Source organism: Seriola aureovittata, chromosome 22 (genome assembly GCF_021018895.1).
Source record: "Seriola aureovittata isolate HTS-2021-v1 ecotype China chromosome 22, ASM2101889v1, whole genome shotgun sequence".
Lineage (NCBI taxonomy): Eukaryota > Metazoa > Chordata > Actinopteri > Carangiformes > Carangidae > Seriola > Seriola aureovittata.
The window spans coordinates 844,485-855,302 of record NC_079385.1 but is presented as its reverse complement, the minus strand read 5'-3'; positions in this window follow the sequence as shown (position 1 = coordinate 855,302).

Sequence of the window (10,818 nt, the reverse complement as noted above, 5' to 3'; positions counted from 1 at the left end):
TGTAAAATCAATACTTTTTGGAAAGAAGAGAATCTAACCTTTACAGTGAGGTATAACTCCAGTAAATCAGATAATGCTATCCTGTAAATATCAGCTTAAATATAGAGCCTAGATTTGACCTCTGACCCAGCTCTGAAAGCTGCCTAAAATTGACCACATTAAATGTCTGGTTAATAACAGTAGGTTTGTGATAGGATGGAAAGCCAACACTTGTTGGAAAGAGGAGAATATAAGCTTTATAGTGAGGTATAACTCCAGTAAATCAGATAATGCTATCCTTTAAATATCAGCTTAAATATAGAGACCAGATTTGACCTCTGACCCAGCTCTGAAAGCTGCCTAAAATTGACCACATTAAATGTCTGGTTAATAACAGGAGGTTTGTGATAGGATGGAAAGCCAACACTTGTTGGAAAGAGGAGAATATAAGCTTGACAGTGAGGTATTACTGCAGTAAATCAGATAATGCTATCCTGTAAATATCAGCTTAAATATAGAGACCAGATTTGACCTCTAACCCAGCTCTGAAAGCTGCCTAAAATCAACCACATTAAATGTCTGATTAATAACAGTAGGATTGTGATAGGATGGAAACCCAACAATTGTTGGAAAGAGGAGAATCTAAGCTTTACAATGAGGTATTACTCCAGTAAATCAGATAATGCTATCCTGCTGCAGGGACTACCATGACCACGAAAAATCGAATGGGGTACCATGACCACGAGATATAAAACAGGGTACCATGATCACGAAATACAAAATGGGGTACCATGACCATGATATAAAAAACGGGTTACCAGGGGCCAAATCCTCCAAGGGTTTTAGGGGGGACCCCCAGGCGGTGTCTAGTGTGAATAACTCCACATTGCAGTGGTTTTTCAGCCTTCCATTCCTGGTTCAATTTTCAGCACGGGTGGTGTTCGCGAGCTCGCGACAATCCCAAAAATTGAAATAAATTCATAAAAATTCACAGGAGCGTCCGACATGCACACGGACAGTCTCCTTAGACTCGGAGCATCACATCGCACGCGTGGACGTCCATTTCATGTACGTGCGCTCGCCGCTTCATAAGAATTATGAAGGTTCCCCAATTGTGTCAGCTCCAGTTCGGACTGTCCAGAAATACGCAAAACCTATGTAAAATGGTCCGAGGGAATTGAAATTTGCTGTGTGTGCTACAAATGCCCAATGCCGACAGAACTCGTAATCATTTTTGAGTTCATAGCTCGATTCTGCGAGTTGTGGACATGCCGTACAGTAGATATTCAGCGCATAGTATGCATAATCCATAACCCTCCCCAACAAGTTTTTCCATACAAAATTTTTTATCCCATCAGAATCGCCTCGAAATATGATGAATTATGATATTAAAATCGCTTTTGGGAGACTTTAGGGGGACAGGCTGTTGAAAGCCAGGCAACATGTTCGAAGACTACTGGGTGACCCTTTCTGGAAATCCGCGTTCTTGAAAACTGGGTTTCTGAAATCGTGCGAAGCGTACTTTGAAAAACCGGTATACACTGCCCAGCACCGAGGTTTCGGACCCCTTCTAAGGGGTCCGAGGGAAATGCCTAAGCCGCTGAGCGCCCCCTTCTCTCCCCTTCCTCAGTCAAAAGTGATAGTGCAAAAAATCACAGAGTTGGTACTTTGAGAAACCGGTATACACTGCCAGGCACCGAGGTTTTCACCCCTTCGAAGGGGTCCGAGGGAAATGCCTAAGCCGCTGAGCGCCCCCTTTTCTCCCGTTCCTCGGTCGAAAATGACAGTGCAAAAAATCGAATGAAATTTTCGTGGTCATGGTACACCACAGAAAAGGGCAGCTCTCACAGCACGGATGATTCCAAACTTCTGACTTCGTGAAAGTCTGCATTGGGGCGGCAGCGTTTCCTTCAGGTATTTAAGGAATTGGTAAACATTCCTTAAATACATGTTGGCAGTTGTAATAGTTTTTCCTTGCTGCAGCAGTTCCTCTACCCATCTGAAAGAGCAGAGGTTGGATTTAGCCACTTTTCACAGGCTTCATACTCAGATAACAGAAAGCGATATGGAGAGACAAACTTACTTTTTGATTTTGTTCATATTATCTAAAAACAACCACGCGTGCAGTTGTGTTGCACCCATGGCCATATAGAAAAGGATGGATTTGACCCTGCCCACACGAGATAAGCAATTCCCAAGTCCCCAATGGGTAAGTCAGGGGCCCCTCCCTCCTGCTGCTCTGCCCCCTCCTCTTCCTCAAGGTCCATGGAAGTGACCATTGGGACCGACGGCGAAGAGGCCCTCAAAGCTGCCAGGAGTCGGATAGTTTTAGCTCTCCTTACCCCATCCAAATAGCTCTCACTTTCGGACTTGGATATTTCTGGATGTCCCTCTGTCAGGTGCCTGTCAAGTCTGCTGCTCTTGTACGAGCAGCCCATGATGGGACATCCCTGATCCCGGATGTTCACCCGTTTGGTTACCAGCTGGAGGATGATCTTCCTCTCTTGGAGGTTTTTAATATTGTGTTGCCTCGTCAGGTGGTGGGACATCGCAGCATACATTTTGTTGCACAGGAGGCAGGGAGAGCTTTTCTTTGGCATTGTCATTTCTGAAGTAAAAAAAAATATGAAAGCATTATTAGTTGATTAACAAACATAGGTTATGATCATGATGATATGACAAATGGGAACACTGACACCCCACTCTAATGTAAGCCAAATGTCAAAAAATGGACTGTAATAAAATGACTAAGTGCGAATTTTGACATTTGCCATACATTTGCATGGGGAAAAAATGTTCCCAATTGTCAAAATGACAAAGTCTGAATTTTGACATTTGCCATACATTTGAATGGGCTTTCATTTGGCCCAAATGTCAACTCAACAGCCCAAAAAAGGCTCTCTCCCTGGGCTTGGGTGTCTGACAATTGGGACCACTCACAGCCCATTGTAATGTATGGCAAATGTCAAAATTTGGACTTTGTCATTTTGACAATAGAGTACCATGACCACGAAACATTGAATGGGGTACCAGGGGCACGAGAGTCAAGAACCCAAGCCCAGGCTGGATCCATGCTGCCTAGACACTTGAGACTGGAAAAAGGCCATCCCCCAAGCAGCTGCAAAGTGAAGTTCAAAATTTGACATTCAGAATACATTTGAATGGGGTTTGATTTGTCCCAATTGTCCCAAAGAAGGTCAAAAGTTCAGCCTCGTTAAGGCTTTGTTAAAGTAATTTCAGTGGCCTCTGCAAATGCTACAGAGATGGAACCTTTTCCACTCGTATTCGTATGTTTCACTGAACACCTGACATCAATTTGGTGCCCCTGGGTGCATGCTAAGGTCCCAAAATGACAGTTCAAAGGTCAATGAGTAGGCAGTTTCCCCTTATGTCAAATGTGACATACGGGTCATTTCACTGAAAATTCATTAGTTTTCTTTAAGCTAGAAAATTGGAACCTGTTCCACCTGTATATTGGTGCTGCCCTGAACACCTGACATGAATTTGGTGCTCCTGGGTGCATGAGAAATGCCTGAAATAACAGGTCAAAGTTCAACGAATAGGCAGTTTTCCCTTACGTCAAATGTGACATACGGGTCATTTCACTGAAAATTCATTAGTTTTCTTTAAGCTAGAAAGTTGGAACCTGTTCCACCTGTATACAGGTGCTGCCCTGAACACCTGACATGAATTTGGTGCTCCTGGGTGCATGAGAAATGCCCGAAATAACAGGTCAAAGTTCAACGAGTAGGCAGGTTTCCCATATGTCAATTTTGACATTTGAGAACACTGCACTATTAATATTTAGTGTCATATCTTCTGGAATAAAAGTGCTAGAAACCTCAAATTTAGAATAAATATTGTGAGGCAGACCTAGCATAAGATTGCATCATCAAATCCCCTCTGAGCCGTTTAGAAAGATTATTAGATTTTCATTATTAGATTATCATTTTGGAACTTTTCAAGTGAGCATGGTGTAAGGGTCTACATGTCTTAGAGGCCTTTTCAAAGTTGGTCAGATAGGTATAAATCTTTTTCTACATATACCAGAAGGATGATTTTTTTGTTGTTGCCAAGACTAATTTGAGCAGATTTGTCTTTGATCTGACCTTCTAGCATGTATCGTTAGAGCAGGGGAAGCGTTGACAATTCACATACATTCAATGCAAAATTTTGCTAGCATAAATGAATGGAGTTTAATACCCAATTGTCACACATGTAAAGGCCCGTAACTTCATCAGAAATTGCTCAATTTACTTGAAAATTGAATATGCATATGATCTTTGACCCCCCTTTATAGCAAATCAAGTCCTGTTTCTGTAGACCCTTTGCTTTCCTATTTTCTTACAGGAGCATAGCAGGAGGGTGGAACAAAGTCAAAAGTATTCATCAGCATGTCTTATACAACATATTTTAATTTCAGAACTTTTACTTGATATTGAATGTGTGAAAAAAGGTTTTTTCACTTGGGAACATGTAATGTAAGGGAAAGTTTAAAAAAAAAAAAGAAGTCAGAATTTTGACAATTGGCATACATTTGAATGGGGGACCAATGTTCCTAATAGTCATTCAAACACTCCAGCAGCCTCCAAGCCGTCTGGACACTTGAGTGGCGGGAAACCCCCACCCCCCCACCCCCACACAGCTTGGTGGGAAATTCCCAATTGTCAAAATGACAAAGTCCGAATTTTGACATTTGCCATACATCTGAATGGGCTTTCATTTGGCCTAAATGTCAACTCAACAGCCCAAAAAAGGCTCTCTCCCTGGGTTTGGGTGTCTGACAATTGGGACCACTGACAGTCCAATGTAATGTATGGCAAATGTCAAAATTTGGACTTTGTCATTTTGACAGTTGGGAACACGAGGAACATGACGAGGAACATGACATGAAAAATGAGAGAGTCCACATTTTGACATTTGCCATACATTTGTATGGGGAAACCGAGTTCCCAATTGTCAAAATGACAAAGTCCGAATTTTGTCACCGGGTGCGCTTCCAGCAGTTGGTCGAATGCTGCTTGGACATCCATCTGCACGTTTGAGGTACAGACCTTGCACTTTATTCTTTTCTGTACGTACATGTCTTATATTCAAGTACAAGTAAAAAAAAACAAAGTCTAACAAAGTCCTTGTAGGCTTCAATACAGGCCTTGAAAATGCAGACCAGGTGGATGGCAGAAAGTCTAAGAGAGGTGGATGGAAGAAAGTCTATGAGAGCCAGGTCAGGCCCAAGCCCTCTCCCCGAAAGGACTTTTTGGCCACGCCGTAATCAAAGAGCAGTTCCTCATTGACCTCAATGGTCCTAGTTGCGAGGAAAAGAATGACTTCTTTTTCTTCCACAGCATAGAACCTGGGCCTGAGGTTGGCTTGTGCTCTTGAGTGGTTAATAAACCTGCCAACAGTCTGCCTTTCGGGGTGGCACTCACAGGTGGAAGAATGTGCATCAATGCACATCGGCTGCCCTTTCTGGTTCGTGTAGAAGAACATGTATCCAGTCTCCTCCTCACTGGTGTTCTTATGGATTTCATGGCCCTCCTTGGCTGTCACAGATCACCTCACCGGTCTGAAATCTCCGGGTGGCAACGACACCCTTGCCCTTCCCTTCGACCTCGGTGACCAGTAGCCCTCTCCACTTCTGTGAACTGGTCATCTTCCGGATGTGTCTGGAATCCATGACCAGTTCCACAGATCCCGAGGGCTTCCACTCCCTGATGATATTGGCGGGGGTGGGGAGGTTTCTGCTCCATCCCTGCTTGGAAATCCAGCTGCTGAGCCGGTTTTCCGTCGGCAGAAGTAGGCTGTGGAGAAAAAAATTAAAAGGTTTTGTTAGTTAAGAAAAATATCATTGACAATTTTGAATCATGTACATAGCATTGATCCTTGAAAAAAATGTTAATGTTAAACATTGAGAAAATACTTACAGAGAACATGCTGCACGCGCAGTTTCATCTGCGCCTTCAGCCAACACTCGTACAACTGCCGCTGGTGGTCGGGTGACACCTTTCTCCGCGCACTGTTGTCCGGCACGTCCCCGTCCAGAGTCACCGGGTGCACTTCCAGCAGTTGGTCGAATGCTGCCTGGACATCCATCTGCACGTTTGAGGTACAGACCAGCCTGTCGGCAGCATTGTGAGCAACGCCACGGGTACCACGACTGGGACCCTCATCTGGAGACTCAACACTACATAAGAGAAGAAGGAGAAGAAGAGTATTAGATAAGTGTTCAGTGTGCCTACATATAAATGATGGTGGGTCTGATTATGTTTACAAATTGTTGATTGTATTAATTGTTGACAAATATAAGACATCCTTACCTTGAGTCACCAGCGAGCTTAGCCAGCAGCTGACTGGCCCTCACAACGGTCCCCGGCTGCTTCATGCGGTAGTGTTTTTCCGCCTTCGCAGTGGAGTGTGTGAGGTAGTCATTCACCAGAGACTTCTCTGAGTCAGTCATGGTCTTGGTGGCTGTCTCGAAGAATCTGCGTGCCATCTGGCTGGTCACTGGCTTGAGGTTGTATCTAAAGTGAAAGTTTAAACCGATATTAATATGACATTAATTAACACATCGCACCAGAGAGCTGAGATGGCTATTTATAGAAGTACATTTTGGAGGGGAAATGAATCATGATGGTTAGCTTACTTTGAGTGCAGCCGGTTAAGGTAATTGGAGGCATTGTAGATCGGCCTCCCCGTGGTGGAGATGAAGAAGCGATCCTCCTCGTCATCCCGCTTGCTCCTCTTGGAGTTGAGGAGTTGTGGCCGCACTTGAGTGAAGTAAATATCAAACCACTGTTGGCAGAAGAAACATAGGAATAAAGATTCATTTCTGCTTTTGAACAGGTTCTGACAGATTCTCAGAGGAAATCTGATGAACTTACACACTCCTCCTCCGGTGAAAGGGCAAACGTGGCAACTTGCTGTGCGGCGGTCTTGTGCTCCTTTACGCCCACAATGGCGTTGCCTGACCCGTCCGTCTGACTGAGCATCCACTCCTGCACCTGCACAAAACAAGGATATCACATTGATTAGTATGGGGAATGGCAAAAATATCAGGTGAATTTTACTAACAATACAGACAAAAAGAGCATAAGAATACTCACAGTCATGTGCTCCACCACGCCTGGTCGTTGTAGGTGCCTCGGGATGACCACTGCCTGGAGGTAGTACAGTAGTGAATTGTTGTTACATACTGAATATTTGTGATTCATGTGACTCACAATCAAAAACAAACATCGTCAGTGAAGTTGTGAAACTGAGATTCTCACCATTGAAATGTCTCGCCACTGCTGACAGAGGCAATGTCAGACTCGCTCTCACGAGTCTCAGTGGCCGCACTCTCGGGTGGCTGTGCTATCGTTGCCGTAACGTTGGCATTGCGCTGTGGTGGTGGGACACCAACCACCGCCATGTGCCCACTCTGCAGCTCCTCAATCAGCCTTTCAATTAAAAAATAAAAAAACATAATTTAGACAAGCTTATTCATTTGTCCTCAATTCGATGATCAAAAATCAAAATATCAAAAACCCTCAAATAAGACAAAATCAAATCAAACGGCCACTGAGACACCTAGGAAATTAATTTACGCAGGAAAAACAAAAAACAAAATCCATTGTCCAAGCAAAAATGAAGTTTCTTTGGTTTATTTCTCCATTTGGCAAAATGGTCCTTTTCGACCGAGGAAGGGGTGAGAAGGGGTGGCTCATCGGCTAAGGCAATCTGGAGAAGGGGTACCTCCTTGGTGCTGGGCAGTGTATACCGGATTTTCAAAGTACCTTAAGCTGAGATTTTTCAGCATTACTGTTGACTCTCTCCCAATAAGGGAAGCTGTCAATTCAAGTTCAAAAAGGTTATTTCTTCTGTACTACATTTACTTAGTAGCATTTGGGAAATGATCTTTGCATATTTTATTCTCCACAGTATCCTTTTCAGTTTACCTGATAACATTTTTTGTATCAGTCACAGTGAAGATGAGTAAGAAGAAGAAATTAACCTGTTCCTTTTTTATTTTGATAACCCTTATTGTTTGAACACATGAAACTTATTTATTTTATTTATCAAAGGTAGTATTCACAGGTGACTCACTAAGTCTTGCCTGTGTGTCATCTAGGCTTTGAGCACTGGGTGGCACCAGAGACCACTGACTGCTCCCCTGCAACAGCCTCTGGGGGATGTGTAAATTTGAATGTGTATTGGAGACACAAACACACACACACCTAGATAGGGACAGAGTGGGGGTGGAGGAGACAAGTCCATGTTACAGCTTTCATTGAAAACTTGACTGAAGTTATACCTGTCTTTCATACAAGACCATACACACAGAGACAGTTGAAGTTTAAGCACTTCCACTTCATTGTTTGCTGTTTCTTTTTTATTTGGATTACTCTTACAGTTTTGAAAAGAACAACTTCATTTGTCAAAGGTAGAATTCATAACACATAAGGAAGGGTAAGGAGTCAATGAAAAATAAAGTCATTTATACTCAAGTTAAAAGTAAAGTTATTTCTTCTGTACCTAATTAACTTAGTAACATTTATAATTGTTGACTGTATATTTTTTTTGATTTAATTACTCATAGTTTTGAAAAGAAAAACTGAGTTTATCCTAAGCTAGTAATAAGTTATTTCTTCTGTACTGTAATTAGCTTAGTAACATTTGTACAGTGATCTTTGCATGTTTTCTTCTCTACAGCAGTATCCTCAGTAGGGCATCCAAGTACTTCTTTCACCTCTGATTTTGGCTTATACACAAACATGATAAGATGTCAAGAGACTGTCGTTTTCTTTTGAAATCATTGCCTGTGTGTCATCTAGGCAGTGAACATTGCTGCTCTGACTGTCTAATGATATTTGATTGTTTCTTACATAGGACAACTAACACCAAAAAGGACTGATTATCGCTAAGGTGTGAATCCTGGCCTCTCTGTGCCATGCATGAACACACACACACACCAACCAACCTCCCTTCCCCTGTCCCTCTCTAGATAAGAGTCATAAACTACAACCCATATTCCAGTCCTGGGTAGTGACCAGCAGAACACTCCTCACAGACACAGATATTTAATTCTATATTCTTCATCAGATCTAACTGTTCTGTAACTCATGAGATGTTTCTATGTAATAGAAACTTCTATCCTATAGAATGTTTGAAATGTAACATGTAGACTTTAAGACAATGTCCTTCATGTGATCATACTGTCAGCATCCTTCACACAAGGTAACACACACACACATGACATCAAGAATGTCCATATTATTATTATTATTATTATTATTATTATTATTATTATTACAGTCAAAGAACAGCTGGGTGTTCCACATTTATAGGCTATTAGCTTTAGAAAATGTTTATATTGTTGTTTGATCAGTTAACCACTATTTATTTATTGATTACTATTTATATATACATTTATCAATGAAGTAATTCATTATTGCCCTCCCAGAGGACTGGTGCCCCATTTCATCGAGAGAAAATTCAAAATTATGGGGTTAACGCTACACCATAGTAATTATTACAATGTTTCTATTTTGCAGTATTTGTGCGTCTGTTTTTTTCACTTATTGTTTTCATTTAAAATTAGGCATACATTTTTATATGCGGGTCTGGAGAGAGTCACTTTCTCATGACCTTAGCGAGGGGGAAGAAGCATAAGCTTTTGTCTTCGTCTTCGTTGTCTCCTGCTTATCCGGATCCGGGTCATGGGGGCAGCAGCCTCAGCAAAGAGGTCCAGACGGCCCTCTCCCCAGCCACTTCCACCAGCTCCTCCGGGAGAATCCCGAGGCATTCCAAGGCCAGCCGAGAGATATAATCCCTCCAGCGTGTCCTTGGTCGGCCCCGAGGCCTCCTCCCAGTGGGACATGCCCGGAACACCTCCCCAGGGAGGCGTCCAGGAGGCATCCTCACCAGATGCCCCAACTACCTCAACTGGCTCCTCTCGACATGGAGGAGCAGCGGCTCTACTCCGAGTCCCTCCCGGATGACCGAGCTCCTCACACTATCTCTAAGGCTGAGTCCGGCCACCCTGCGGAGAAAACTCATTTCGGCCGCTTGTATTCGCGATCTCGTTCTTTCGACGACCAGGACGAAAACCACATTGCTCCTCCTCGATCTGAGGTTCAACTATCGACTGGACCCTCTTTTCCAGTACCCTGTGAAGGATATAATATGCTTACTTAATTTTATACTGTATAAGTTTGTGTAATGAAAGTATGAATCAGCCTTAAGCTGATAAAAGTGTTTGTGATGAAACTTGTAATCTTCTGATAAGTTTGGGATTGCGACATATGCTGCAGGAAGGGTGAGAACATAATGTACAGGGAAAGGAGAGGACAAGATAGGATCTCATCAACCCCCGGGGCTCCGCAACCGCGCTGTTGTTTCACTACCTCGGTGAGTTCTGCCCCGGAGATTAGACCATCCATCCCCAGGTCTCTTGACTCTGTTTCCTCCACGGAATTCGTGTTGGTGGGATTGAGGAGCTCCTCAAAGTATTCCTTCCACCGTCCAACTTTATCCTCAGTTGATGCCCCCACTGTAAACAGTGTGAGCGAGTTGCCGCCTTCTGAGGCGCCGGATGGTGTTTTTGCCTCAGTAACTAACGCGGCTGCGCTCCGCTTGGCCTTCCGGTACCAGTCAGCTGATTCCAGAGACCCACAAGCCAACCACGCCCTGTAGGCCTCCTTCTTCAGCCTGACGGCTTCCCCCACCTCTGGTGTCCACCAGCGGGTACGGGGGTTACCGCCACGACTGGCCCCAGCTACCCTGAGGCCGCAGCTCGCAACAGCCGCCTCAACAACAGCAGAGCAGAACAAGGCCCATTCGGACTCAATGTCCCCTAAC